Here is an 8,171-nt window from a genome sequence, read left to right as displayed (position 1 = left end):
AAACATTTAGTTGATCTTAATGCTGCCCAAAGGAAGGTTACTTTGTCAAGGAGTCTAGAGGGAAATGATGCAGGAGAATATGTCAAAGCTTCCTGGCCTTGAATGATTCAAGGGAGGGGGCATCTACAACCTCACTGGGCAATCTGTTCCAGTGTCTCGCTACCCTCACAGTAAAGAACTTCTTCCTAATATCTAGTCTAAATCTACCCTCTTCCAGTTTAAAAACATTTCTCCTTGTTCTGTCGCTAACATGTCCTTCTAAAAAATTCCCTCCCCACCTTTCTATAGTTCAGTTCTAGTACCCCGTTCAGGTACCAGAAGGCTGCTATAGGGCTGAACAGCCCCAGCTCTCTCAGCCTGTCCTCACAGAGGAGGTACTCTAGCCCTCTGATCATCTTTGTGGCCTCCTCAGGACCTGCTCCAAAAGCTCCACGTCCTTCTTGTGTTGGGGGCCCCAGAACAGGATGCAGTGTTCCAGATGGGGTCTCACAGGAGCAGAGCAGAGGGGCAACAGTCCCAGCACCAATCCCTGAGGACTGCCACTCATCACTGGTCTTGGGGTATAATGTCTGACTAACAGAAACTGATAGCTCCTGTGCCAAAACCTGGAAAGACAGAGAACTGAAATATGCAGGTTTTTTAGATTTCCAGTACTGAAGAGTAATTGTTTTCAGAATAATAATAGTATATGAACCTCCTCCTGATTACTGTTCACCTTTATGCAGTTTTTTTTTTCTGAGATAAAATGGTACGTTTCATTGTGGGTCTCGTTTATCAGATGTAGCTTTAAAAGCAAATGGTGTGTGCTCTTGCAGAGCAATGTACTTCCAGGGCACATTGCCTCAAGCAGTCAAATCAAATCAAATTGCTCCAGGCTGTGTGCTGTGAAGCATCTCAGAAGAGGACAAAATCTCCCACTAAACCTTTCCCCTCTCTCACTTTTCCCCTGACTGGCAGGTTTCCCCTCCAGCGTTACACTTGCTGGCTCCCTGACAGGCTTTATTTTCCAGCAGCCCGACTGTCACCAGCTCCTGTTTTCCCAGAGATAACATTTCTGTACGTCAATGCTCACTATCAGTGTCACATTTAGCTTTAATCCTTTCTTAGACTTTTGTGTGAGGTATTTGCAGTCAGTACCTGTTGCAATGGGGGTCTTGTAAAATTTGCTTGCAAACTTAGTTAGGCAACCTGATTGTGTTTGATGGAAGTATCTTGAGTAAACAGCTTGTTATGTACATGGCCACTTGCTCAAGAGTTGAACGTTGCATTACTCATTTACACATGGGATGTTTTGAAAATAAAACCCAAGACACTGCCTTCTTATCAGATATTGTTTAACTCATTCATGTTTGTGAAGGATGATTTTGAAATTCCCTTTCTATAGTTTTCCTTTCCTCTTATGACTGTTTATAAAAGGTGACCAAGCTTATGACTACCTCAGAGTAATTAATCGAAACACAATTTAGGTATTTACATCCTGCCTATCTGAAATCTCCCTCTAGTTTCAATTGAACAAGGCTTTCCTTTCCACTTCCTAGCCTAAATTGTCTCTCTGGAATGTTAAATATTTGCCACAGATCACTCCAGCACTGGCTGCAGTTCAGGAGGAGATAAAGTGACCTCTGGGAACTATTTGTTACGTTTTCAAGAGGTTTGGAGATCCTACAAGGAGGGGGAATGTCTCTATCTGTATACTGTACATATATTCTTTTTTTGCATGACTAATTAGCACGCAGTTTTAGCGTGCATTCATTTTGCAAACAGATAACCTGAATCAGAAAGCTCTCGACTTTTTCCGCCCACTTACGATAGAACCAACTGCAACTGAAGAACAGTGTCAAAAATTTGACACAAACACCACAACTCCCAATAAAAGGGGCCAAAAGCCCAGCTAGAGTGGCTGCAGCTGTAAGCAGGGTCATGAGTCTGACAGAATCTCACTGTAATCCAGGATTTATCCCAGTCCGGGGGCTGCGCTGAATGATCGGCACGGCAGGAAAGAGTTTGAGGAATGTGGTCTCAGTAATCAGGCTGATGAAGGGAAAACATTAAATCACATCAAGTTGTATTTGAAATTTCCCTTGCTATTAATCTAATGTGGGTTAAAAGAACATGAGGTAATTTAATAAGCTAAAGAAATATAAAAAAGCCTTATTTTTTCTCATAGAAATAAATCCTGTTATGATCCTCAATGGAAAAAAAAAAAGAAAAAAAAAAAGCTTTTTCATTTTTTTTCATTTTTATAGAGCTAATTAACACTATTTAAATAATTACTTTAAAAACACCTTCTTCCATGGTTGTAATTTGGTGGACCAGGCCTCCAGAAGCCAGAGCTGATGATGTTCCAATAGCCGCAGGACTTCGTTTTTGACCATTCCTGTTCTTTTTCCCTCCTGGACTTACACGGACTTCACATTCCAGCTCGGCAGTTTTCTCTGTGAAAATGTTGAGTAGACAGTCTTCTTTACTCTTACATCCATCTGGCCATCCACAGTAAGCCACAAATTTCAAAACCTGTCATAAAGATAAAACAAACAAAAACTCAACCCAAACCACCATGGAAATAGCCAAGTCAACTACTCCTCTTGAATTCTGCCAGCCTTCTATATAGACCCCTGGGGCCAGGTTTTCAAGTGCTTATTACACACAATTACTGCTGCTTTCTTAAAAGATGTTGCATATTGGGTGCTGAGCACCCACTCTCTTGTAAAGATCTGGCATACAAAATTATTTCAAGCAACAATTGTGCAATCCTAATTACCTGTTTACACACACTTAAATGAGTGGTCACAACCAAAGGCTATGTCTATACTGGTAAGAAACAAATTTGCCCGGGACCATTTCTGGCCCTGAGGTGAGCTGGTGCGGAACACCACGTCCATACAGTTAATTCCCTTATCCATCATAACAAAGCTGTACCCAACCTGCCCACTGTGAGCTGAACAGCCTTTGTAGACTGCAAGACAGCCCTGCCTGGGAACTGCAGGCTGCTGGGAGCCTGCTAGTTAGTGCCAGCCAGAACTGCACAATGGAACATTTGCACTATTAAATAGCATGGATGACTGTGTACCAGGGCCCAGGAATGTGTGTTGCTTCATATACTAATACAACCGTATGATGTTATTTTTTTTTAATTATTCTGAACAAAAATAAATGTCCCACTGTAAAATCGATGAAAGCTGTCCATGGACTTCATCCACTTTTGGCTCAACTGATAGAAAACGTATATATTTATAGTGCAAATTGTTAGTATTTATTTTGCAGTATCTCCAAGGAACTCCAGTCAAGGACAGAGACCCTTGCACGAGCTGCAAATACAAAACAAGATGTGTCAAAGAGTTTGGGAGATAAGTGTTCTAGCAAATCCAACTGCTTTGGCTGCTGCAGATAGATGGGAGCTCTCTCTGCCCATGCTAATCCCAAGATTGGACATGTGGGAAGCACAGTGTTGAGAGATTCATTTGTGCTGGCCAGGAGCCAGCTTGAGTTCAGATGTAGTCTAGACAAATCAGGCTGTAGCTGCCAAGAACTGGGGCTTGGGAGCTCGTAGGCAGCATCACGTAAATACAGTCTGACTTCTGCAGCCTGGAGCCAGCCAGCCCCATTCTGCATCCCTTTCCATGCCGTAGATATGTGCCCTTGCTCCACGTTGGTGTTCTCCAGGCATGCAGCTTCCATGGCTGGGACAGTGTGACCCATAGGCTGCGTCCAGGTGCCAGAGCTCCGCACAGGCTGCACAACTCACTTGGGGAGCTCCTGCAGCTATTTCCATGCAATGGGCAGCCCGTGACACTGACTGAGCCATGAAGATGTGTTGGTGCCTGGAGGAACTTGTGGTTAATGCAGGCCAAAGCAGAGAGCCCCAAACGTTCAGCAGCACAAACCTAAATTAATGTTGAATCTGTTGGGATCAACCAGACTGAACTGTACCTGACTCATGGCTGTATAGGAATGGTATTTTTCTATAAGCATTAGATATATATTCAGATTGCAAAATGTATTTCATACAAAAAAAAAAAAAAAAGGGTGTTTATTTCTTTTTGTCATGCTCTTTGAAAATTATTGAAATTTTTCTTTGTGACCAAAAAAAAAAAAAAAAAAAGAAAAAGCAGCACCAAGCAATTTGGAAAAACTACACAGCCTGTTTGTAGCAACTCCTGCACTGATGTGCTCACAGCTCAGCACCGCTGTCACCACTGTCAGCCTGTACATGGTCTCACAAGAGCATCACAACATCCTCCACATTGATGCATGATTCTTCTCCTGCAAAATTCCTGATCCCAGCTGCAGAGCTCACATCCCTGTGAGCCTTCTGCTGCAGCTGTGATGCTGTCGGCCCTAATCTCATCTTTTGTCTCCCCACAAGGCTCTGAATCCTGCTGCTTCTTCACCAGGAGAAGTTTCCTCTCATCTGAGTTCTGCTCTGGTGCTCTTGAAACTTTGCTTCAGCTCTTCCTAGAATCTGACTGTGAGTCAGGACCTGCTTCAATGATCTCCATCAGCAACCACCACTGAGAGATATGCTTTGATTCTGTTGAACTTTCAGTTCCAGGTGCAGCGCGATGCCGATGACTGCAGTGGGGTGCTTCTAGGAAATGGTGAAATAGGCACCTGAGGGTAGGGAGGCAGATTTGCAATCAGTCTATATAGTGGAGGCATATCCACTGGAACTCCAAAGAGGTGAAGCAGTGCTCATCTCAACAAGGAGCTGCAATCTTCTCCCATTAAATATCTTCTGGGAAAATGGGTAAATTCTTCTCTCTTAGGGGATGTCCAGGGGCAGGTGAATTCCGAAGCTATGCAGATCCACCAGAAAGGCAAGTGGTGTTTCCTGGGTGCTCCGGAGCAGTAAAAAGCATGGCAGCACTGTCACCTTCTCACTGAGCATCAAGGTGACGTGTGCAGCTTTGTCCCAGCACAAGCAGGTAGAGCAGAGGGATCTCCTCCCCTATCCTTCTGAACTGAGTCCAGGGTAATTTTTTTCCTTTGTGCATAATGCTTTTGTCTGCCCCTCATGTCATGCTGGTTGGCACTGATCTCAAGATAACCAGGAACAATACAGTTTTCCTCACCCACGGGTGTGGCAAATAAACAAATGAGGTATTGGTACACCTCAGCAAGCACCTTGGTCCTTGGCATGGGGCCAGTAAGGCCTTCTCACCCTGTCCACCCCACCTGGGGTTTTCTGGTGACTGGGGGAAACCTCACACTGCTCCAGGATGCTACAGCTACATGCAGGGCCCGACCTGCAGGATATTCTGCAGGCAATCCCAGCCCAACACCATCTCCTCTCACCCTGGTTGTGCATATGATGGTGGGACCTAGGTTTTCAAGACACATGTGGGTGTGACACTGAGGGACCTGGTTTAGTGGCCATTGTGGTGATGGGTTGGACTAGATGATCTTAGAGGTCTTTTCCAGTCTTACTGATTCTATGACTCTATAATTCAATGATTCTATGATTGCATGGCTGCATGCTGAGGTCTCCAAAAAGGAGCTAGCCATAGGAGATGGTTGGGGGCTCAGTGCTTGCAGTGCGGTGTGCTTGCAGGATTGGCAGCAGCAGTGTGTACTGGCTGTGTGCCTGTTTTCATTGTACTCACACAGCTAAAAGGATTAGAGTTTCTGCTGATTTTCTGGGGTGACTGAGTGTAATTATGGCTCAGAAAGGGTTGTTCCAGATGAAAACAGCCCCGGAACAAATTATTACAGCTCTGCAGCCAGACTGGGCTCTTGCCTACCCTGCCTGCCCCGTACAACTGTAGGTTTAGCTCCCTGCCCAGGGACCCCTGCACAGAGAGGGGATCAGTTTCCTTCCACACTCCTGTTCCTTCTCTGTCTCCAGTGCACCACTGTAACAGTGTGGAACAACCTCGATTCTCCACATGGGTGGGGAATGGCCAAAGGGACAGGCATAGGAGGCCAGCCTTTTCCTGGAGCACCCCCAAAGCCTTGCTTTCTGCCCTCTGCTTTGCTCATTAATCACAGTGTAATTTGTTTCCTGAAAGGAAGGCCCAAATGAGTCCAGCTGTCGGTTATCCCTAGTCTCTGTGTTGTTGATCCTAGGGGAGATGTCATAGTTGGCAGCAATCCCACATCAAGCAGAGGCACTGCAGAGGAAATGAAATGAATCTTATTGGTTTCCAGAGGATATAAAATGTTTTCCAACCAGTTAGTTTACCTTGTTTCACTCTTCCCTTTCCTGTAAAGATCATTTTGCCCTCTTTTCGGGTCAAGGCTCTACCAGCAGCCCCAGCACTGAAGCAGCTTCAAGACACAAGCTCTTTCCTGTGCCAAGTGTAGGAACAAATAAGAATGCACATAAAGAAGTTTTCCTTACCTGTCTTCTTCCTACTGTGCAGTACCTACAATTTGACCTACCTGTGAATCATAGATTATCCCAAGTTGGATGGAGCCCATAAGCACTGAGTCCAATTCCTGAAGAGTGAAGTTGTCAGAAGGGACCATGAAGTGATAAAGTAGGAGCAAATGTATCATACATGCATACAATCGTTTCTATATGCAAAAATGAGCATACAAGAACTTACGTCTTCCACCTTCTATCAGAGTTCTATTCAGCAGTGTCTGTTTGCTTGCTTTATGAGGTGCTGCTCCAGCGCTATGACGGTGGAAATCAGAGCTTTGGCCGGGAAGAAAGAGCCCATGCTGGCCAGCGGGAGGAGTTCTGGGCTCTGCTGATGTCAGTGCCTGCTCCTTGCATGGAAAAGATGCAACATGTGTAAGATAAGTGAGTCAGCCTGGGTCAGGCCCAGAGCCAGTGACTGCTGAGCTCTCTTCCCTGCTCTGCTACTGATTTGCTTGCTGGCCTCAGTGGGTTTGTCAGGCCAGAAGTATGGCATTGCGTGTGGAGGCTGCCCCTGAGGACAGCAGTTGATTTCTCATCGTCCATCATTTCTCACAGCTTCCTGAAATATCAGCCCATCTTCGTCGCCTCCCTGCTTTTCCACCTGATTAGTGGAAGTAACTGTGCAGATACATCCCAGTACTTTGCAAACAGATGAGACAGACCTTGCCAAGGCACACGTGCAATGCTGGGCTCTCAAACCCTCTACTGTAGAACAGAGAAGGGTGAGCTACTGAGACTGCAGCTACAGAAGCACTGAGCTCTGTGTGGCTGGCTTTACCCTGTTGAACATTTTTGGCCTGTTGCTGTTTCCCCATCAATAGCTACAATTTTCACATCTGTCACTCAGCCAAGCCTTAATCCAGGTGGTGTGTGCCCTATTCATCCTGCATAATGTGAGCTCATTAATCAAGCTGTCATGTGGTGGAGAAAGCCAAGAGTACTGTGTCAACCAGATCTCTAATCTTGTCTGAAAAAATAGACAACAGGTTTATCTAATGAGACTTACCTTCCACGAAACCCAGCTGATTAGTGCTGCTTTTATTTTTAGCCTCTAATTCCTTATTGTTGGAGGCCTGACTTAACGTCTGGTTTGTCAAGGGATGCTGCCCTGCTAAGCAGCTGATTGCTCCCTGGAGTGTCCCACTGAGGCTTTTGAAGTCCCAGATCAGCCCTGGCACTCTCCCATGTCTTTGGAATTTCCCCAGATTTGTAAATATAAAACTTCACCAAGTGCTTTAGCTGGTTCCTTTAAGACACAAAGATAGCCAGGCCAGATGATGTGAAAAACATTTAATTTTAGCAGATGCTGCCTCACATCCTCCTTTGTTCCAGATGGTAAACGCTTTACTCCATCCGCAACATCATATGGGATGAATATCCTGCTCACTTCCAAATGCAGAGGAGAAATAGCTATTGAACATTTCTGCCTTTTTGCACCACTGTTTATGATTTTACCATCTGCATTTAGCAATTGGCCTATGCTGCCATGGGGATGTGCTTGGGACAGCAGGCAGCATTGTTCCTAACAGGATTTTTGGAATGCTTTCTACATTTCTTTAACTCAACTGGCAGTTGATAGTCTATTAATCCTTTGGCTTCCTTTTATCAATCCCTTGCATTGTTTTAGCTTGTAGTTTATAATCATTGCCATTCCGTTTCCTCTTGTCTTCCCTGCTTTATACATTGCTTCTTTGAGTTATATTCTTCTTTCTACATCTTTTTCTAAACAGGCTGTTTCTTAACCTACAGATCTATTTTCCATCTCCATCTACATCCAGCAGAGTATTCTCGGCTAAGCTCCAGT

The 8,171-nt window shown here is 44.8% G+C and overlaps 1 long non-coding RNA gene across 3 annotated transcripts; it reads right to left on the bottom strand.

The window, feature by feature from the left end:
• Positions 1-1,035: 1,035 nt before the first annotated feature.
• On the bottom strand, positions 1,036-6,703 carry LOC122179234. 3 transcript variants are annotated; one of them, XR_006178598.1, is made up of 4 exons: positions 6,549-6,703; positions 6,382-6,438; positions 2,286-2,514; positions 1,036-2,031 (listed from the first exon to the last, which is right to left on the bottom strand). It is a non-coding gene; the product is annotated as an uncharacterized LOC122179234 (long non-coding RNA). The 3 variants fall into 3 exon arrangements; XR_006178597.1 differs by lacking the exon at positions 1,036-2,031 and having other exon boundaries at positions 2,221-2,514; XR_006178599.1 differs by lacking the exons at positions 1,036-2,031; positions 6,382-6,438 and having other exon boundaries at positions 2,221-2,514.
• Positions 6,704-8,171: the final 1,468 nt, after the last annotated feature.

This window comes from Lagopus leucura, unplaced genomic scaffold (genome assembly GCF_019238085.1).
Source record: "Lagopus leucura isolate 7727_CA_CO unplaced genomic scaffold, USGS_WTPT01 Super-Scaffold_100002, whole genome shotgun sequence".
In the NCBI taxonomy this organism is placed as follows: Eukaryota; Metazoa; Chordata; class Aves; order Galliformes; family Phasianidae; genus Lagopus; species Lagopus leucura.
This window is presented reverse-complemented; position numbering and strand designations above follow the sequence as displayed.